This window comes from Pan troglodytes, chromosome 3, assembly GCF_028858775.2.
Source record: "Pan troglodytes isolate AG18354 chromosome 3, NHGRI_mPanTro3-v2.0_pri, whole genome shotgun sequence".
In the NCBI taxonomy this organism is placed as follows: domain Eukaryota; kingdom Metazoa; phylum Chordata; class Mammalia; order Primates; family Hominidae; genus Pan; species Pan troglodytes.
Genome location: NC_072401.2, coordinates 40831170 through 40852882, shown reverse-complemented (window position 1 = coordinate 40852882; position 21713 = coordinate 40831170). Strand labels below are relative to the sequence as shown.

Sequence of the window (21713 nt, the reverse complement as noted above, 5' to 3'; positions counted from 1 at the left end):
CATACTCTTTGTCCTTTCCTCTTTATCTCTCCAGATGTTATCCTTTGAAGCTCAGCTAGTCTATGGCCAGACCACCCTGATCACTCCCGATCTCATCTGAAGCTCACCTCAACTCCTTCCTTCTCCAGGTCACCTTTGTCACCTTTTTTAATCTGCATCGGGAATGGCAAACAGGTTTCGTTTTATGTAAACCAAGTCCATGCCATTGACAATGGTTGCATAGAGAATTCTATTTTATTTATTTATTCCAGAGTCTTACTCTGTCACCCAGGCTGGAGCGCACTGCCGCGATCATGGCTCACTGTAGCTTCTACCTCCAGGGCTCAAACAGTCCTCCTGCCTCAATTTCTGAGTAGCTGGGACTACACGCATGCACCCCCATGCCCAGCTAATTTTGTTTGCTTTTTGTAGAGACAGGTCTCACTATGTTGCCCAAGCTGGTCCCCAACTCCTGGGCTCCAAGGATCCTCCCACTTTAGCCTCCCAAGGTGCTAGGGTGGCAGGTGTGAGCCACCGTGCCTCGCCTTGCATGGAGAATTCTGAAAGCCTGCCCATGTTCAAAGGAAAAAGAGTCCTGTGATTATAGTGGTTTTTGCCATAGGCAAAAGAAGGAAAAGTGACAGAATGAATGTGACATATTTTTCATCCAGATTATAATAATTATTTTAGACCTGTGATGTCCAGTACGGAAGTCCCTAGCCACACATGGCTATTTAAATTCAGATTAAAAAGAAGAAAAATAGGGCTGGACGCGGTGGTTCACGCCTGTAATCCCAGCACTTTGGGAGGCCGAGACGGGTGGATCACAAGGTCAGGAGTTCAAGACCAGCCTGGCCAATATAGTGAAACCCTATCTCTACTAAAAATACAAAAATTAGCTGGGTGCGATGGCGTGTGCCTGTAGTCCCAGCTACTTAGGAGGTGAGACAGGAGAATTGCTTGAAACCGGGAGGTGGAGGTTGCAGTGAGCTAAGATTGTACCACTGCACTACAGCCTGGGCAACAGAACAAGACTCCATCTCGAAAAAAAGAAGAAAAATAATAATAATTTAATTACAATTAAGTACAGAAGATGCTCCACCTAGAATTTTTAAACTTCATGATCGTCCAGGCATGGTGGCTCACACCTATAATCCCAGCACTTTGAGAGGCCGAGGTGGGCGGATCACCTGAGGTCGGGAGTTCCAGACTAGCCTGGCCAACATGGTGAAACCCCGTCTCTACTAAAAATGCAAAAATTAACCAGGTGTGGTGGCACACGCCTGTAATCCCAGCTCATCGGGAGGCTGAGCCAGGAGAATCGCTTGAACCCGGGAAGCGGAGGTTGCAGTGAGCCGAGATCACACCACTGTAATCCAGCCTGGGTGATAGAGTGAGACTCCATCTCAAAAAAAAAAAAAAAAAAGATCTAAGATCCTTAAAATCCATCGTGAAGTTTATTTACTTTTGTTTTAATTTTCATTCATTTATTTATTTGTTTATTATTTTTTAGATGGAGTCTCGCTTTGTTGCCCAGGCTGGAGTGCAGTGGCGCAATCTCGGCTCACTGCAACCTCTGCCTTCCGGGTTCAGGCAATTCTCCTGTTTCAGCCTCCCAAGTAGCTGGGATTACAGGTGTGTGCCACCACACCTGGCTAATTTTTGTATTTTTAGTAGAGAGAGGGTTTTGCCATGTTGGCCAGACTTGTATCGAGCTCTTCAGGTGATCTGCCCACCTCAGCCTCCCAAAATGCTGGGATTACAGGTGTGAGCCACCATGCCCCACCTTAGATGCCTTTTTTTTTTTTTTTTTTTTTTTTTTTGTGACAGAGTCTCCTTCTGTCACACAGGCTGGAGTGCAGTGGCACGATCTTGGCTCACTGCAGCTTCTGCCTCCCAGGTTCAAGTAATTCTCCTGCCTCAGCCTCCTGAGTAGCTGGGATTACAGGCATGCGCTACCATGCCCAGCTAATTTTTATTTTTAGTAGAGACAGGGTTTCACCATGTTGGCCATGGTTGGCCCATCTGGTCTCGAACTCCTGACCTCAAGTGATCTGCCCACCTTGGCCTCCCCAAAGTGTTGGGATTACAGGCGTGAGCCACCTCGCCCAGCCACATTTTTGACTTATGATATTTTTTACTTATGATGGGGTTAATGGAAAGTAGCCCATTGTAAGTCAAGGAACATCTGTAAAATTAAAAATTTTTAATATGGTAGCCAGTGGCACATTTCAAGTGCTTAATAGACATAGGTGGCTACTGTCTACTATCCTGATGATAACAGCAAAGATACAGAAACTTTCCACCATTACAGAGTTATACGAGATGTCCCTGTTTTATTATTTCTTTCTTTATTATTTATTTTTGAGACAGAGTCTCCCTCTGTCACCCAGGCTAGAGTGCAGCAGTGTGATCTTGGCTCACTGCAATCTCCGCCTCCCGGGTTCAAGCAATTCTCCTGCCTTAGCCTCCTAAGTAGCTGTGGCCACAGGTGCATGCCACCATGCCCAGCTAATTTTTGTTTTTGTTTTTTTCTTTTTGAAACAGGGTCTTACTTACTCTGTCATCCAGGTTGGAGTGCAGTGGCACGATCTCGGCTCACTGCAACCTCCACCTCCCAGGTTCAAGCAATTCTCCTGCCTTTGCCTCCCGAGTAGCTGGGATTACAGGTGCGTGCCGCCATGCCTGTCTAGGGTTTGTATTTTTAGTAGAGATGGGTTTTCACCATATTGGCCAGGCTGGTCTTGAACTCCTGACCTCAGGTCTCCCAAGTGCTAGGATTACGGTGGCTCCCATTTTAGATATGTAGTTATATGACAATGCAAGGAAGAATATATTTGCTTAGTGTGTGTGCCTTGTTTTCTCAGTGAGAGACCAAAAGGGTTTTTTGTTGTTGTTGTTGTTTTTAAAAAGCCTCACTCTGTCGCCAGGCTGCAGTACAGTGGCACGATCTCAGCTCACTGCAACCTCAGCCTCCTGGTTTCAAGGGATTCTCCTGCCTCAGCCTCCCAAGTAGCTGGGACTACAGGCGTGCCACCACGCCCAACTAATTTTTGTATTTTTAGTAGAGATGGGGTTTCACCATTTTGGTCAGGATGGTCTTGATCTCTTGACCTTGTGATCTGCCTGCCTTGGCCTCCCAAAGTGCTGGGATTACAGGCGTGAGCCACCACACCTGGCCCAAAACATTTCTATGGGCAGTAATCTTCGCTTACATTTATTTTGTAACCTTAGTGCACCTAACCAGTGCTAGATATATAAGAAATACTTCGTAAGTATTTGTTGAATTGATTTTTTAGTACTTAATGGGCAGTGCACCATTAAAGTAAAGTATATGAATTTTGAAATACGAAAACAAGTTTCTGGCCCCTTCTCTTCTGCAAACTAACATGTGACTTAGAATATCTCATTTAACTGAAGCAGGTCAGTTTCCTCAAGGGTAAACAGTTGTAGACTGGACTATATTGGAAGATTCTTCCAGGTTTGGAATTTTGTGGTACATATGGAGTATTCACTTTTAAATAAAAACGTACACCCCCCCACCCCCCAAACACACACACAGACACAATGAAAACTAGCAGGTTAAAAAATATTCTAGCTTATTTTAAACTTCATTTGTCCTGGGAGGCTGAGGCGGGCATTACCAGTTGAGGCCAGGAGTTCGAGACCAGCCTGGCCAACATGGTGAAACCCTGTCTTTACTAAAAATACAAAAGTTAGTCCGGGCGCAGTGTCTCATGCCTGTAACCCCAGCATTTTGGGAGTCCAAGGCGGGTGGATGACCTGAGGTCAGGAGTTCAAGACCAGCCTGGCCAACATGGTGAAACCCTGTCTCTACTAAAAAATACAAAAAAAAAAAAAAAAAAAAAAAAATTGCCAGGTGTGATCTCAGCTACTTGGCAGGCTGAGGCAGGAGGATCGCTTGAATCTGGGAGGCAGAGGTTGCAGTGAGCCGAGATCACACCACTGCACTCCAGCCTGAGCAACAGAGCTAGATTCCGTCTTAAAAAAAAAAAAAAAAAAAATTAGCCAGGTGTGGTGGCATACGCCTGTAGTCCCAGCTACTTGGGAGGCTGAGGTGGGAGGATTGCTTGAACCCAGGAGGTGGAGGTTGCAGTGAGCCAAGATCACACCACGACACTGCAGGGTGGCTGCCTGGGCAAGAGAGAGTGAGACTGTCTCAAAAAAATAAAATAAAATAAAACAAACAAAAAACCAACAACTTCATTTATCTAATTTTTCAAAGATATAAGCCTAGCATTTCCGGATTAAATTCTCTGCCACAGCTATAGCTGACTTGGGCAAGTCAGATGGAGAGGTAGTTGCCTTCGTCAAACCTGGTGAGGTTTTGTACTATCTTTAGTCTCACTACATGCAGCAGTCACCAGTCAATGCTGCCAACCCTTTTCCATTGCTCTAAGTCAGGCATCAGTAAACTGTGGTCTGTTGTCTGTTTATGTATGGCCCTCTAGCTAATGGTTTTTACATTTTTAAAAGGTTGCAAAAAAAAAAAAAAAAAAAAAAAAGAACCAAACTGGGCAGCACAGTGAGAGACCCTGTTTCTACATAAAATAAAAAAATTAGCCAAGTGTAGTGAAGCACACCTGCAGTCTACTCAGGAGGCCGAAGCAGGAGGATCCCTGGAGCCAGGGAGGTTGAGGCTGCAGTGAGCTGTTATGGCACCACTGTACTCCAGCCTGGGTGACAGAGGGAGATCCTGTCTCAAAAACAAAAAACAAAAACCCCGAAAACAAAAAACAAAAAGAAACAAATGAAAGAATAATATGTAACAGAAAACACATGGCTTGCAAAGCCTATAGTATTTACCTAGCCCATGACAGAAATGTTTGCCATCCCCTGTACTCAGTGACTTTCCTGTACAGACCCAACCATTTTTTAAGGCCAGTCGTTTTCTGAAGTGTTCTAAGGTCCTGTGACTCAAACACCATGGAATTAAACTCTATCTTCTCTATGGTTTAGAAAACTCTGAAGACAGGGAAGGGCAGCCAGGCTGGCGGGGAGTAGATGGGGACCCTCGGCTTGATCAGCTTTGTATTGAAATACTACAAAGTAGGCAGGATCCCGTGTTCTGAAAGCAGAAAGCGAGTCCTTGGATCCAGAGTCTGTGTGTTCTGGTCTTGGCTTTGGGAATTTGATGAGTCACGGTTTCTGGCTGTGTCCTCCTTGACTTACAGCTTTCACAAGAATGAATTCTGAAGGTCCCATGAAGGGGGAGAGCTGTGAGAATCGTCATCTAAGGTCCATGCTTGCATTTCAGTTTGTCCTTCTTTTTCTTTTTCTTCTTGTTGCCTCTCCTTTGAGCACTCTGGGGATCTAGATTGGATGGGCAGCTAAAGGGACTGAAATGAAGAGGCAAGAGCCAAACTTTAGGCCCTAGAGCAGGGCTGGGCCAGTATCTGAATTCTGATAGCAGCACTGCCAGGCAGCCCCAGGGCAAATGCAAAGTTGATTGGTTTTTCTTAAGAACTCTTACTTTTCTTTCTGATGCTCACTGCCAGGTGTCCAAGGGCCCTGGAGCTTCCCAAATCTCCTTTCTACTTAAGCCTATTCCCTAGGTTTTTACCAAGCCTTGGCTTTTAAAATGCACCTCTTCTTAGTTACCAAAAAACTCCAGTTTTTGCATTTTTTCCCCTATTTATCCTTTTTTTCCCCTTCCTCTCTTTGTCCCATTCTTTCCTCTAGGCTATTTTCGAAGTTCTTTCGCCCCTGGCTTCTGTATACACAACTGCCTTTAGAATAATCCAGTGTGCCTCACCTTAATAAAAATCCAGATTTACAAAACAAAAATTGTTTGAAAGGTGAATCTTTTTGTTAAAGAAATCTGGCCAATATGAAAGACCAGCATCTCTTTTTTTATGTTTATCACTTTGTTTGTGACAGTCTCACTCTGTGATCTGCAACCCTGCCTCCTGGGTTCAAGCGATTCTCGTGCCTCAGCTTCCCAAGTAGCTGGGACTACAGGTGTGCTAATAGTCGTATTTTGTACTAATAAAATAGCTGGCTAATTTTTGTATTTTTAGTAGAGACAGGGTTTCGCCATGTTGGCCAGGCTGGTTTCAAACTCCTGGCCTCAAGCAATCTGCGCACCTTGGCCTCCCAAAGTGCTGGGATTACAGACCTGAGCCATCATGCCTGGCCATGTTTATCACTTTCTACATTTCATTATAGCAAGCGGTAACTAGGGGAGGTCCCCTAGTTGGGTGCAAGCAGATTCATTTTTGTATTTGCAAATCATGTAACACAGTGAAATTCATAGCCTTACCCCCATACTGGATCATAAAAATATTTTACTTTCCCTATTTTGTTTACTATCAAGCCTGAGCTCATTAAATATATCCAGTGGCCTGGATCAGGATCATGTGAAAAACAGGACCTTGGCTTGCTTACAACGTTTGCATTTGTTTTGGTTGGTACAGATTCATTTGGATAAATTCCCAACTTATTCTCAAAGAAGATTCTAGCACAGTACCGGGCTCCCAGTGGCTTTTCATTCATAGTAATGAGCATTAGCCGAGCGTGGTGACGTGCGCCTGTAGTCCTAGCTACTCAGGAGGCTGAAGCAGGAGGATTGCTTGAGCCCAGGAGGTCAAGGCTGCAGTGAGCTGAGCGGTGTCTGTGCACCATTGCTGCATTCTAGAATTCCCAGCCCGGAACTATGCTGTTGTCATGCCTAGGAAAGCATCCATGAGAAAATCCTTTTCTGAGTCCGAATGCCAATTCCAGTTCTGGTTAGAATTCCTTGACACACACGGCACTTCCAGCCTTGGTTTTCACGGTTGCTGTGATAGCAGAACACACAGCTGTGAAACAGAGAGAAGATGAGCAACAGAAATGGATGTGCTAAAATGTGAGATGAAAATATGCAGAAAAGCCAACCATCTTTAGAAATCTCATTTATTCAGGGTTCAGTGTAAGCCTAATAGGTACAAGCTGAGATTTTGGAGTCTGGTGGGTTCCAGTCTTGCTTTCCACCAATAATTAGCTTCACTTGACTTCTTTGGGTTTCCGTTTCCTCATTTGTATGAGAAAATAGGGATCATGAGAGTACTTGCCACATGAGATTTGGCAGGAGGTTGTATATGTCGAGAATTTAGCAGTGTCTAGTACACAGCAGGTGCTTAATAAATGTTTGTATTAGTGTTTTAGCACATGTGGGAGGGACATAGCCGAGTGCAGTGTTTCTCAAATTTTGGGGACTCTGAACATCTTCACAGACAGATAAGATACAGGGCACTCAATTGGCTGTAACTTCAGATAAACAGTAAATAATTTTTTAGTACAAGTATTTCCCAAACATTGTATGGAACATATATGAAAATACTCATTTCTTATCTGAAATTCAAGTTTAATTGGGCACCCTGCAGTTTTATTTGCGAAATCAGACAACCCTGTTTTCCTTTCCTTTTCTTTTCCTTTTTTTTTTTTTTTTTGAGACAGGGCTCACTCTGTCACCCAAGCTGGAGTGCAGTGGCGCGATTACTGCTCACTGCCGCTTCAACCTCCCAGGCTCAGGTAATCCTCCCACCTCAGCTTCCAAAGTAGCTGGGACCACAGGTGCATGCCACTATGCCTGACTAATTTTTGGTATTTTTTGTAGAGACAAGGTTTCACCACGTCACCCTGGCTGATTTTTTTTTTTTTCCTAGATGGAGTTTTGCTCTTGGCGCCCAGGCTGGAGTGCAATGGCGTGATCTCAGCTCACTGCAACCTCTGCCTCCTGGGTTCAAGCAATTCTCCTGCCTCAGCCTCCCGAGTAGCTAGGATTACAGGTGCCTGCCACCACGCCCAGCTAATTTTTGTATTTTTGGTAGAGACAGGGTTTCACCATGTTGGCCGGGCTGGTCTCCAACTACTAACCTCAGGCTATCTGCCCGTCTTGGCCTCCCAAAGTGCTGGGATTATAGGCGTGAGCCACCACGCCCGGCCTACCATGGCTGATCTTGAACTCCTGAGCCCAAGCCAGGAGGGCTGGGATTACAGGCATGAGCCACTGTGCCTAGCCCTGTTTTTATGTTCTTAAAAATCATTAGCCAGGTGTGGTGGCTCACTCCTATAATCCCAGCACTTTGGGAGGCTGAGGCGGGTGGGTCACTTGAGGTCAGGAGTTCAAGACCAGCCTGGCCAACATGGTGAAACACTGTCTCTACTAAAAATATCAAAAATTAGCCAGGCATAGTGGCGCATGCCTATAATCCAAGCTACTTGGGAGGCTGAGGCATAAGAATCGCTTGAACCCGGGAGGCAGAGGTTGCAGTGAGCCGAGATCATACCACTGCACCCCAGCCTGGGTGAGTGAGACTGTGTAAAAAAAAAAAAAAAAAAAAAAAGATTTTTGAGAAATGCAAAGTGCTTTTAAAGTGCTTTTATTTGGATTCTATATATTGATATTTACTGCATTAGAAATTAAAATTAAGAAAAATATTAATTTCCTTTAACAAGAATAATAGTAAGCTCATTTTTTATGAAAATGTTTTCATGAAAAATAATTATATTTCCAAAAAAAGTAGATAAAGAGAAGATCATGTCGTTTATATTTTTTCAAATCTCTTTGATGATTGGCTTGATAGAAGTCAGCTGTATGCTCATATTTGCTTCTGCTTCAATCTATTGAGGTATGTCATTTTCACTGAAGTTCTATAGGGAAAGAAAATTCAACCTCACAAAGATATGCAATTGGAAAAGGGAGGAATATTATAGTAGAATTTTTGGATTATTGTGAACATTCTTCTTTGATACTAAACCCAAACTCTACAAGAGGTAGTTTTTGTTTTGTTTTATTTTGTTTTGTTTGAGATGGAGTCTTGCTCTGTCACCCAGGCTGGAATGCAGTGGCACAATCTCAGTTCACCGCACCCTCTGCCTCCCAGGTTCAAGAGATTCTCCTGCCTCAGCCTCCCGAGTATCTGGGATTACAGGCGCCTGCCACCACGCCGGGCTAATTTTTGTATTTTTAGTAGAAACAGGGCTTCACCATGTTGGAAAGGCTGGCCTCGAACTCCTGACCTCAGGTGATCTGCCAGCCTTGGCCTCCCAAAGCTCTAGGAATACAGGCGTGAGCCACCGCGCCCAGCCAAGAGGTAGTTTCTTAAAGGTTGGTTGCGTGCAGAATCTGAAACCGTAAAAAGGAAATTTTCATGCTCTGTTACATTAAAATTGGTTGGCCCATCTTGAACTTTGAATGGACTGCTTACCCATGCATGATTCTGTAACATCATGGTTGGTTATTTGGAAAATATTGGTTCACTGAATTGTGAAGATCTTCCAAATATTGAAACATTTCAGTATGTATTTTTAAAAATCCACATTTGTTAATGTCGTAGCTGATCTCATGAGAAAAGCCTTTAATCACTGGCAAGCAGTCAAGCTTGTGGTGATAAATGCAGGTTGCCCCCAAATTTTTTCTTCCTTTTTTTGTATTTTTTAAAATTATTTTTCTTCTCCTTGCACAGCAGAGCTAACTCATAGGCAGTACACCCAGAGTTAGCCAGGTTCCCCCATATTTAACTTTTGCTTGAAAGCTTGAATTTGATCATTGGAAATCAATACTGTCTGTTGTGTTCTTTGAAGTGCCAGGGTCACTTCATTCATTTTCTAGAAAAGGTCTGCCAAATATTCAAGTCTAAATAATCATAGTTTGTTTTATCAAGTAGTGTAGCCTGTGACTCTCAAGTGATTTTTTCCTTGAGACAGCAATCGTAATTTGGTATACAGTAGAAGTGCTTTATCATACTTTCTATTTCATCGCACAGAATATTTTTAAAACATCTACTTGAATTGAGACTTAATAAAATAAATAGGCTGGATGTGGTGGCTCATGCCTGTAATCCCAGCACTTTGGGAGTCTGAGGCAGGTGGATCACCTGAGGTCAGGAGTTCAAGACCAGCCTGGCCAACATGGTGAAACCCCATCTCTACTAAAAATACAAAAATTAGCTGGATGTGGTGGCAGGTGCCTGTAATCCCAGCTACTTGGGAGGCTGAGGCAGGAGAATCACTTGAACCCAGGAAGTGGAGGTTTCAGTGAGCCCAGATTGTGCCACTGCACTCCAGCCTGGGCAACAAGCAGACTCTGTCTCAAACAACAGCAACAAAAAAATTAAAATTAAAAAATTTAAAAAATTTTAAAAAGAAATAAAAAATAAAATAAAATTAATACTGTGTTATCAAATACATTCTTAAGGAAAATTGGCTTTAAAAAAAGGTAGAACAACTTCAAATGCCTGGTGGCAAAAAAATGCCACAATTACTAGTATACTTTGGTGGCACTGCCTCTCACACGGCTAGAAGTTTTAGCCACCATTGCCTTTTTATCACTAGTCAGTGTCAATGCCGTGTAAAAGGGAAATATGTTAGTATTATTAAGAACCGTGGAGCCTCTCAGCATTCCAGGGACCTCACTTTGAGAACTGCTGGTCTAGCGGTTGATGTCCCCATGATAGGCAGCACCGGACAGCGTAGATTGATCCCCCCTCTCCTATTGCAGCCCCTCCTTCCTTGGGCAGTTTGGGAAAGCACCAAGAGCCCCTGGACCCTTTCTTACACATCTGTTGAGGTTGGCTAGGTGATGAGCAGTTTCTGAGGTCACATTCATGGTACTCTTTGAAGTCCTCTAAAGGGGTCTGAGTATGATTCATGGGCATTCCTAAACCCTTGGAAGATTCCAGAAGATTTAGAAGCTCCAGATTAAATCTCTACCTCTCCTTTCTCCTCTGCTATTTCCTAGTGTCCAAGGGAGCTCAAAACCCCTTTCAGAAGCTGAAACTATTCTGCAGGCCAAATATATACTAGCCTCAAAGATATTCAGGCTAGACATGGGCCCCTACAGCTGAAAGATGCTTTGGAATAGGCCTGGGGCGATAGAGCAGCACTCCCCAGAGACACATTATTCTGCCCTATTGCAGCTCTGCAGTTGAAAATTCTAGGGGTATACCTGCATGCTGGCATACCAAAACCAATAGAGAAAAAACTCCACTTAGAATCACATGGCTGGAGGTGGAAAATGCTATTATAAAACATTTCTATTGCACAGAAGGCACAATCCTTTCTCAGGGACACATAATTTAGTCTCTGAGCAGCATGAGACTTTTATGTGCCAAGTGCCGTATAGAACACGGGGAATTCTAATACAACCTACAGGGTTTAAAGTCAAATAACAAATTTGTGATCACAGAAAAAAAAGAACATAAAAGGCTTACCCAAAGTGGGAGAAGCCATATTTTTTGGTTGGATTTTATGGTCAAAGGAGGGCTTCAATATGAAATAGAGTTCATCAGTAGATTTCAAAGTGAGCAGTAGAGATTATTTTAATTAGGGATAAGAGGGTAGGGTGGGCTGGGCACGGTGGCTTATGCCTGTAATCCCAGCACTTTGGGAGGCCAAGGCAGGTGGATCATGAAGTCAAGAGATCGAGACCATCCTGGCCAACATGGTGAAACCCCGTCTCTACTAAAAATACAAAAATTAGCTGGGCATGGTGGCGGGCACCTGTTGTCCCATCTCTAAAAAAATAGCAAAATTAGCCGGGTGTGGTGGTGTGTGCCTGTAGTCCCAGCTACTCAGGAGGCTGAGGCAGGAGAATCGCTTGAACCTGGGAGGTGGAGATTACAGTGAGCCATGATGCCATGATGGCACCACTGCACTCCAACATGGGTGACAGAGTGAGACTTCATCTCAAAAAAAAAAAAAAAAAAAAAAAAGAAAAGAAAAGAAACAATGCTTGTTTTGTGGTGTGATTTGATGGCTATCTTATTGGCTATCTGGACTTCATAATCCCATTTTCTCATCCTCATTGAAATACAAAATAAATAAATAAATAAAAGCAAAGCAACTCCCTTAAAACCCCAAATTCTGGCATTTGTTTATATAGTGATCCTTCTGTATCCATGGGGAATTGGTTGCAGGCCCCCCAGATTTTGGATGCTCGAGTCCTCTATATAAAATGGTGCAGTATTTGCATATGACCTACATATATCTTCCCATATACTTTGAGTCATCTCTAGATGACTTAGAATACCTAATCCAATGGAAATGCTAGTAAGTAGTTGTTATGCTGTATTGTTTAGGGAATAATGACAAGAAAAAGAAGTCTATGTGTTTAGTACAGACACAGCCGTCCTTTTCACATTTTTACATTTTTAATTTTTTGTGGGCACATAGTAGTATATATATTTATGGGGTACATGAGATTTTTGAATATTCTTGATCTGTGGTTGGTTGACTTCAGGGATGCGGAACCCACAGACACTGAGGGCTGACTGTACGTAGAATATATGCCTCTGAAACACTGTTTTGGATTCAGATTTTGTGTCTTCAAACTTTTTTTATCAAAATTTAAGTATATTTCTGAGCAGTAAGGCATTGGACTCCATGCCAGGGGGTGCAGAGGTGAGTGTTCTGGTGATCTAGAAAGGAGTTGAGGGTCGGGCACGGTGGCTTATGCCTGTAATCCCAGCACTTTGGGAGGCCAAAGCGGGTGGATCATTTGAGATCAGGAATTCAAGACCAGCCTGACCAACATGGTGAAACCCCGTCTCTACTAAAACTACAAAGAAATTAGCCAGGTGTGGTGGTGCATGACTATAATCCCAGCTACGCAGGAGGCTGGGGCAGGAGAATCTCTTGAATCTGGGAGGTGGAGGTTGCAGTGAGCTGAGATTGTGCCACTGCACTCCAGCCTGGGCAACAGGGCAAGACTCCGTGAAAAAAGAAAGAAGGAAGGAAGGAAGGAAGGAAGGAAGGAAGGAAGGAAGGAAGGAAGGAAGGAAGGAAGGAAGGAGGGAAGGAGGGAAGGAGGGGAGGGAGGGAGGGATGGCATTTGAGGACACGCAAATACCCTAATGCAGAGTGGAATGAGACAGGTGACCCAAGAGGAGTGCTCATGGGAAAGACTTCTGTGATAGGAGTAATTACTCCCCAGCATGCAGGGGATTTACTCCTCTTGGGTTTGCATAAAGAAGGGCACGCAAGGGACAAGAGGTCAAGTGAGATAAACCCTAACATTAGAATAAGGGGCTGGCCCGTGCTGAGGGAGGAAGCAAGATGAGGAGAGGGATCTGAGAGGAAACTATGCCACAGGTGGCGGGGAGAGCAGGTTAGACCAGGTGGGGCCTTACGGCTCTGAGAGGAGGTGCTTTTGGAGGTCAGTGGCTTAAGGGAAATCCTGGGCTGTCAGGAAAGGCCACCTCAGCCCCTGGCCTGTCAGCAATGGCTCAGTGGCCTTGGGCTGTTGTTGGATCTTTCTGCATCTCTGAATCTTGAGAATAATAATAATACCTGTGTAAACCATGCACTGGGTTGTGTGATATGTCACATAAAATAGTAGAAGGTGAAATAGAATGATGAGGGCCAGGCACGGTGGCTCACGCCTGTAATCCCAGCACTTTGGGAGGCCAAGGGAGGCGGATCACCTGAAGTCAGGAGTTCGAGACCAGCCTGGCCAACATGGTGAAACCCTGTCTCTACTAAAAATACAAAAATTAGCCAGGCATGGTGTCAGGTGCCTGTAATCCCAGCTACTTGGGAGGCTGGGGCAGGAGAATCGCTTGAACTTGGGAGCGGAGGTTGCAGTGAGCCGAGATTGTGCCACTGCACTCCAGCCTGGGTGACAGAGCGAGAATCCGTCTCAAAAAAAAAAAAAAGAAAGAAAGAAAAGAAAAAGAGAATCATCGCCCTCCCCCAACACCCATTATGTTCCTCTCAGGGAAGCAAGGCAAGAAAGGAGAGAGGAAGAGAGGGAAAAAAGAGAAAAAGGGAGGCCCGGATGAGGCGTTAGGAGGCGGGTCAGCTCACTGTGATAGAGGGCAAGACGAGAAATGTTGTGAAAGCAAAAGGAGCTGACAGGCAGGGCTAGGGGGCGGGGAGGCCCTGTCGCCACGCCCCGGGCAGGCAGATAAAACGGTCATTTATGGTACCCACCCTAACAGATTAGTCAGTCAGACCCAGGAGGAGTGAGGTCAATTGCCCTTTAGTCCCAGGACTAACCGGAAGCTTCTGCAACAGGAGGACATTGAAAATAAGATGGAACCCATCCACATAAGGTAGGAGACCAAAAAATGACAACAACCCTTCTGACATTTTAAAACTGTCAAGAACTGCTCTGTGCCATTTTCTAGGCTCCTGGAGCTGGAGAGCTGTCAGTTCTTGGAAATAACTTCTGTGTTTCTAGACATTTGTACTTTATAGATGAGGAGACGGGCTCAGGGAGGTTAAGTTACTCCCTCAAGGTCACACAGCTGGAGTGTAGAAAACACATGATCTCAATTCTAGGTTCAGTTTTGTTTTGCTTTGTTTTGTTTCCACCCCAGCAGACATTTTAAAGGTAGGAAATGCAAAATTCTGAGCACTCTCTTGGGGATTGGAGGAGTGGGTGGGGACAGAGAATGGGTTATCTTATTTGCCTATCCTGCCTGTGGGTGTGATTCTGCAACCAAAGCCAATTCTGGCTTCTTCTCTAGACGGTCTTGGTCTCTTTTTAGTGAGTGGGCTTGACTGTAGCTAAGTAATTCTGCTTTTTCATGTCTTAGACTGTCCCACTCAATCCTCCAGTAGCCGATGAGTGCGTGCTGCTTGCATGGGCCCAAGACTCTAGCAATCTCTATAGGTAGTTTCTGTAAAACCAGGCAGATAGATCATCCCTGGGCACCCTCTCTTTATCTCATTAACCCTGGTGGTACCAGGAGGCACCTGACATTCTAATAGTTTGGTGCCAGCAAGTTTCTGTTATCCTTCAGTTGTAATTGTTAACTTGAATGGAATGCAAAACTTCTGGTTTGGAGCAGAGTTGGGTCTTAACTGTGAATAACTTGAAGGATATGGAAAATGGGAAGTACCTTTGGTTATTGTGGAGGATGGTTTATGAGCACTTTTTGAGTTGCATTTTCTCTGATAAATAGGAATATGTGGTCAATGTGGAGATGCTACTGCGTCTACATATTCGCCGGTGAACTCCACCCTTTATTAACTCTTGCCTTTGACAGTTTTTCAGCTCAGCAAGCCAAGACTTGTTTGAGGATTAGAACAATGAGCTTATCGTTATGCCACCTTTAAAAAAATCGCTCTAACGCTTCCAGCGTCAAGGTTTATTTCTATGAGCCTTTCCGGCAACTCTGCCCCCACCACCTGAAAGTTTGACACTGCTTTCCCCCTTAAGGGGAAGTGTGGAAATAGAGCCTGCTTGTTCATTTTCATTATTGTACATTACATGATATCTTTTCGACCATTATATTGTGTTCCCTCAGTGGTGTTTGCTCTGAGGGTGGGACACAAGCCTGTTTAGTGTCTCGTAAAACATTTACCAAAAGCACTGAGCCATGGTTTTTGAAGGGCATTCCGTTGCCAGAGTGTGGGAGGAGAGAGCAAGCAGGGAAAGAGAGCGCCAGGTGCTTAGCAGGTACGTGCTTCCTACTTTAGTATATTCATATTAAAAATTTCAAATTGCATACGATTTGGGTTCCCTTCTGCGGAAGGGGCAGGGATGGTGAGGGGAAGACGGGGGCAAAAGGGATTTCTTTGCAAACTCTATTTTTCAGTGGCTCGGAGTCCTCGGATAATTGTAATCTTTAGCTTCCATCAAATGCTGTTTTTGGTTTTGCTAGAGGGACGTGTGTGTAATGGAGAGTAAGTGGAAAACCTACTTGTGCTTGAGATTTTACAGTGGGCTGAATCAGAATCCTTTAGCAAAGAGTTCAGAACCAGGTGCTGTGTTTCTAGGAGGCAATGTGTAACCTTGCGATTTGCACTTCTGTGAGCTCGGGAATTCATTCCATTTAAAGGTTTTGCTAAATGGTGGTTCTGGTTTCATGAAAATACTTTTAAACTTTCTCCCCCCACCCCACCCCCAATTCTGTTAAATTTAGACAAGATAACAGCAAATTAAAGGTCAGGTTAGGCTGGGTGCGGTGGCTCACACCTGTAACCTCAGCACTTTGGAAGGCCGAGGTGGGTGGATCACTTGAGGTCAGGAGTTCGAGACGAGCCTGGCCAACAAGGTGAAACCCCGTCTCTACCAAAAATACAAAAATTAGCCGGGCATGGTGGTGTGCGCCGGTAGTCCCAGCTACTCAGGAGGCTGAGGCAGGAGAATCGCTTGAACCCCGGAGGCGGAGGTTGCAGTGAGCCAAGATTGTGCCACTGCACTCCAGCCTGGGTGACAAGAGCGAAACTCCGTCTCCAAAAAAGAAAAAGAAAAAAAAGTCAGTTTAAAACGGCCTCTTATCCTCAAATCTGTGTTTTTGAAACAGACCAGCTTGAGACCGACTTTTTCTATACTGGTCATGGTTTAGGAGAAACTAATGAATAAATACTTCTTGGGAATACTAAGTCTTTATAATCTAGCTTTTTTGGGTGGGTAGAAAATATAATAAAGCTACAGCCTTAATCAAATGTTTATGTATGATCAATTGTAATAATGATATGCCACACACAGATAGCAGTAACTGTGTTATTAATAGTTAAAACTCAAACAGTTATAGGAAAATCTAGGAAAAAAAATAGTTCCAACAGATTTCTACAATTGCCAGTTCTTGGGGAAAAGTGTTGCAGTATAAAATGGGCAATATAACAAGGGTGTGGGATCTTTGGCCTGTACAAGGACAGTACTAAGTTGAAGAGCTCACCAATTATGAAAGAACATGATTTGGGTATATTTTTGCCCAATGACGCTTGCAGTAAGAAGCCAAGGGTTTTTTCTTCTGAGAAGTGGCCAGTCATTTGAAAACGGCTGGAAGAAATGATTGTTTCAAAATTGGAAGACATTTCCTCCACAGGACAAACTTCGCTGTGGCTTTGTATATTCAGGCAAATAGGAAGAAATCTAACAATTGTAGAGGTTAAAGACCTTGAGTTCCCTGGAAGCATGGCAGGTTTAATATCTTTTTATATGCATATCGGAAAATTGAGTTTAGCAGAAAGTCATTTCACTACTCTGACCACTGCAAGTTTATGTAACTTTTGACAAGTGGATTAATGTTTTCTTATGTCTCTTTTAAGATTTTGATACTTACTGTATCTAATTGCCTGTTACACAGGTGCACTTAGATTGCTTGAGTCTATCAAGTAGGGAAAGAGAGCCATACCATGTGAATCCAAAATAGAAACCCTGACCAGTGAAATAATTCATGCATTAAAAGCACACTTTTTCTTTTCTTTTCTTTCTTTCTTTCTTTCTTTTTTTTTTTTTTGAGATGAAGTCTCACTCTGTCACTCAGGCTGGAGTGCAGTGGCACTATCTCGGCTCACTGCAACCTCTGCCTCCGGGGTTCAAGTGATTCTCCCACCTCAGCCTCCCAAGTAGCTGGGATTACTGGCAGCCACCATCATCTCCAGCTAATTTTTGTATTTTTGTAGAGACAGGGTTTCACCATTTTGGCCAAGCTGGTCTTGAACTCCTGACCTCAAGTGATCCACTCGCCTCGGCCTCCCAAAGTGCTGGGATTACAGGCGTAAGCCACCGCACCCAGCCTTTTTTTTTTTTTTTGAGATGGAGTTTCATTCTGTCACCCAGGCTGGAATGCAGTGGCGCAATCTCGGCTCTCTGCAACCTCCACCTCCCAGGTTCAAGAGATTCTCCTGCCTCAGCCTCCCAAGTAGCTGGGATTACAGGCGCCCACCATCATGCCCGGCTAATTTTTTGTATTTTTAGTAGAGAAGGGGTTTCATTATGTTGGCCAGACTGGTCTTGAACTCCTGACCTCAGGTGATCCACCTGCCTTGGCCTCCCAAAGTGTTGGGATTAGAGGTGTGAGCCACCGCGCCTGGCAATACCACACTTTCTAAAGTAGATTGAGCCTGTGTTGAGTCTGAAATTTTATCAAAGGAACAGAAAGACTCTGGGGAAAAATCTAAAAACAAACCATTTCTAGACACTTGTCATTCCTTGTTTCCCTTTATTTCACTAGGAAAATCCATATTTGGTACAATCTTTTTGTTTAGTTTTTCTTTTTTCTTTTCTTTTCTTTTCTTTTTTTTTTGAGACAGAGTCTTACTCTGTCCCCCAGGCTGGAGTGCAGTGGCACAATCTTGGCTCACTGTAACCTGTGCCTCCCAGGTTCAGGCGATTCTCCTGCCTCAGCCTCCCCAGTAGCTGGGGCTATAGGCGCCTGCCACCACGCCCGGCTAATTTTTGTATTTTTAGTAGAGATGGGGTTTCACCATCTCCTGACCTCAACTGATCTGCCCACCTCGGCCTCCCGAAGTGCTGAGATTACAGGCTTGAGCCCCTGTGCCCAGCCCGATTTAGTATTTCCATGAGGAATTGTAAGAAACTAAGATCAACAAAGGCTACGTTGGATCCTCCTGTTAGGGGTTCTTATGGTTTCATGATAGTTTATTGACAGATCTAGTCATGCATCACATTAAGTCCTGAATAACTTGGCCAACGTTTCTGGCATTTTAAACTCTGCTGCTATTAAATGTGATATGATAATAATGCTTCTATGTCAGGTTGGCTGTATTAGGCATATAATTGAGTAACGTCTCTACAAGGGTTCTTGTTTGTTATCTGCTCCTTCCATCCTTTAGACTACAAGTTCTTCTTGATTTGTAAAATGTCATGAGGCTGAAATTTCTGGGGACAATAATAGGACCCAAATGAAAAGGCATTTCACAACATGCCATAATGCCTAAGAGGCAGGCCTGCTGTCTTTTCTGAACAGAGCTGTATGGCTTTGTTAAGGAACAGGTAGGTGACAACCTTTCAAGGTGATTCTGGCGGCTGTGCCAGAAAAGTCACATGCGTAGGAGCTCGGAGTCAGAACTACACGGGCAACTTGGAGGAACCTTCAGACACTTGGGCCATATGTGGCTGGTTTTGCTTTTTGCAGGAGGAAGTAAAAACTGAATGTGTATAGGTTAGCCCAGTGATAATGAAAAATCCTTCAGTTGTCTAGCAACTCAAGATCTTAAGTAAGGCAATAAAACAGCCCCCACAGCAGCCAAAATTAATGCCATAAATTCTATTAGTACCTCACTCAGTGCCTGTTGACTCTTTGTATTTTTCAGTAGAGACAGGGTTTCATCATGTTGGCCAGTCTGGTCTCAAACCCCTGACCTCAAATGATCCACCCGTCTCAGCCTCCCAAAGTGTTGGGATTACAGGTGTGAGCCATCGTGCCCGTCCCCCTATTGACTCTTAGTTTAGACATCTTTCAATAACATTTCTGGTTTCTCAGTGCATAATAAATCACGACTCTTTCTTTTCTCCTTTCTACTTGGCTGATGACCATTCAAGCAAGCATTCACACATGGACTCATTCATTCAGTCAGTACTTACTAATGGCTCACTCTGGGATAGGGTCTCATCTCACAGTTCTTGAATGTCACCTCTTCAAGGTGACCTTCCCAGGTCCCCTAAAGGAGGTTCTCTAATTTTGCTCTGAAAATACACATTGTATTTGTTTTATGCTTGCCTCTTTTGCTAAAATATTAAGTTCCCTTAGGTCATGGATCACAAGTGTCTAACTTGCTACTGTATCTCTAGCTCTTAGCATATCCCACGCATTCAAAAATATGTACCAGATATATGAATAAATGAATGAAAGGAAACAAATTAGAAGGACAGGGATGATTACAGGCAGGCACACAACGGTGAGAAATAGGGCTTATAACAAAGGGGTAAAACTGCTGCCATCCAATCCAGAAGCAATGGTCCCCAAAGCTATTGCCCCATCTCAGCTGAGCTCTACCATGTAAGTTTCTTTACTTTTTTTTTTTTTGAGATGGAGTTTCACTCTTGTTGCCCAGGCTGGAGTGCAATGGCGCTATCTTGGCTAATTGCAGCCTCCGCCTCCTAGGTTCAAGCAGTTCTCCTTCCTCAGCCTCCTAAGTAGCTGGGATTACAGGCGTGTGCCATCATGCCTGGCTAATTTTGTATTTTTAGTAGAGACAGGGTTTTACCATGTTGGTCAAGCTGGTCTTGAACTCCTGACCTCAAGTGACCCACCCCCCCCTCCCCCAGCCTCCCAAAGTGCTGGGATTACAGGCGTGAGCCACTGCACCTGGCCAGTTTCTTTACTTTTTTTTTTTTTTGAGACGGAGTCTCACTCTGTCGCCCAGGCTGGAGTGCAGTGGCGCAATCTCCGCTCACTGCAAGCTCCGCCTCCCGGGCTCACACCATTCTGCCTCAGCCTCCGCAGTAGCTGGGACTACAGGCGCCCGCCACCACGCCTGGAGAATTTTTTTTTTTTTCTATTTTTAGTGGAGACGGGGTTTCACCGTGTTGGCCAGGATGGTCTCAATCTCCTGACCTCGTGATCCACCTGCCTTGGCCTCCCAAAGTGCTGGGATTACAGGCGTAAGCCACCGCGCCCGGCCCAGTTTCTTTACTTTTTAAAAATTTTATAGAGACAGGGTCTCACTATGTTGCCCAGACTGGTCTCAAATTCCTGGGCTCAAGTAATTCTCCCACCTAGACCACCCAAACTGTTGGGATTAAAGGCATGAGCCAATACAGGTCACCAACATGTAAATTTCTATGGATAACCTTGGTTCACCAAGAAGAATGTGCTTTGGAGCCTCTGTTTAAAATGATAGTGAGGGTACAAATCATTTTAGAAATATTTTTACCCAAGAAAGTAATAGTGTGTTTGCTTACATGAGTAAATTCAGTTATTTGGAAAATATCCTATACAAGTGATGTCTACAATTATGAAGCACCAGTGAATGAATTTATCATTCAGAGAAAATATTAAATCAAATAACTACTTTGAAAAAAATATATTATTATTTATTTATTTATTTATTTTTTTGAGATGGAGGCTCACTCTGTTGCCCAGGCTGGAGTGCAGTGGCACAATCTCAGCTCACTACAACCTCAGCTTCCCAGATTCAAGCAATTCTCCTGCTTCAGCCTCCCAAGTAGCTGGGCTACAGGCACGCGCCACCACACCTGGCTAATTTTTGTATTTTTAGTAGAGACAGGGTTTCACCATGTTGGCCAGGCTGGTCTCGAACTCCTGACCTCAGGTGATCCGCCCACCTTGGCCTACCAAAGTGCTGGGATTACAGGCGTGAGCCACTGCGCCTGGCCGAAAACATATTATTTTAAATATTCATTGAAGTGTATAACATAAAGGCAGTAAACTGCACGACTGTCAAGTACACAGCTTGATGAATTTTTACATGTGTATGTACCTGTGGAACCACCACCCAGATTAAGGCACAAAATATTTTCAGCATCTCAGTATCGTCGTGCCTCTCCTCCCATTATCCCCTCAACCCAAGGTAACCACCATTCTGACTTGTATCACCATAGATTACCTTTGGCTATTCTTACTTCATTAAGATGGAATCAGACAGTATGTACTCTTTTGTATCTGGCCTCTCACTCAACCCTTTATCGGTGACGCTCATCCACATAGTTTCATGTAGTTATAATTTATCCTGTTGTTGCTGCGTAGTATTCCTTTGTAAGAACAGACCACAACGCAGAGCATTTTCAGGAATTAAAAACATGACTATATGAGCTGAAAATCATTCCCTATCTGTGCCAGCTCTTTCAAGTTAAGTGATATCTTAAGGTGGGATGGAAATATTATGACCTGAAAGGGTGGAAGGAAAGAAGTCTGTTTCTGGGAGTGTATTTGCTAAGTGCTCTATGTTGGCTGTTTAACTGCAGTAATTACCCTAGAAGGTGACTGCTGCTGTTTTGTACATGAGGAAACTAAGCATCAGAAAAGTTTTATGACTTTACAGTGAGGCTGAACAAAACGTGAAAATTG

General features: G+C 44.0%; 1 protein-coding gene across 15 annotated transcripts in view; it reads left to right on the top strand.

The window, feature by feature from the left end:
* RBM47 (RNA binding motif protein 47) overlaps window positions 1-21713 on the top strand; it is a 205461-nt gene that overhangs the window by 100681 nt on the left and 83067 nt on the right. The window contains exon 1 of one of the 15 annotated variants that reach the window (XM_009447538.5): window positions 13923-14036. The exons of the other annotated variants lie outside the window; for them this stretch is intronic. The gene's annotated coding sequence lies outside the window, so the exon portion shown is untranslated. Of the gene's footprint in view, window positions 1-13922; window positions 14037-21713 lie in introns of those variants that run through there. 15 annotated transcript variants of the gene reach the window in all.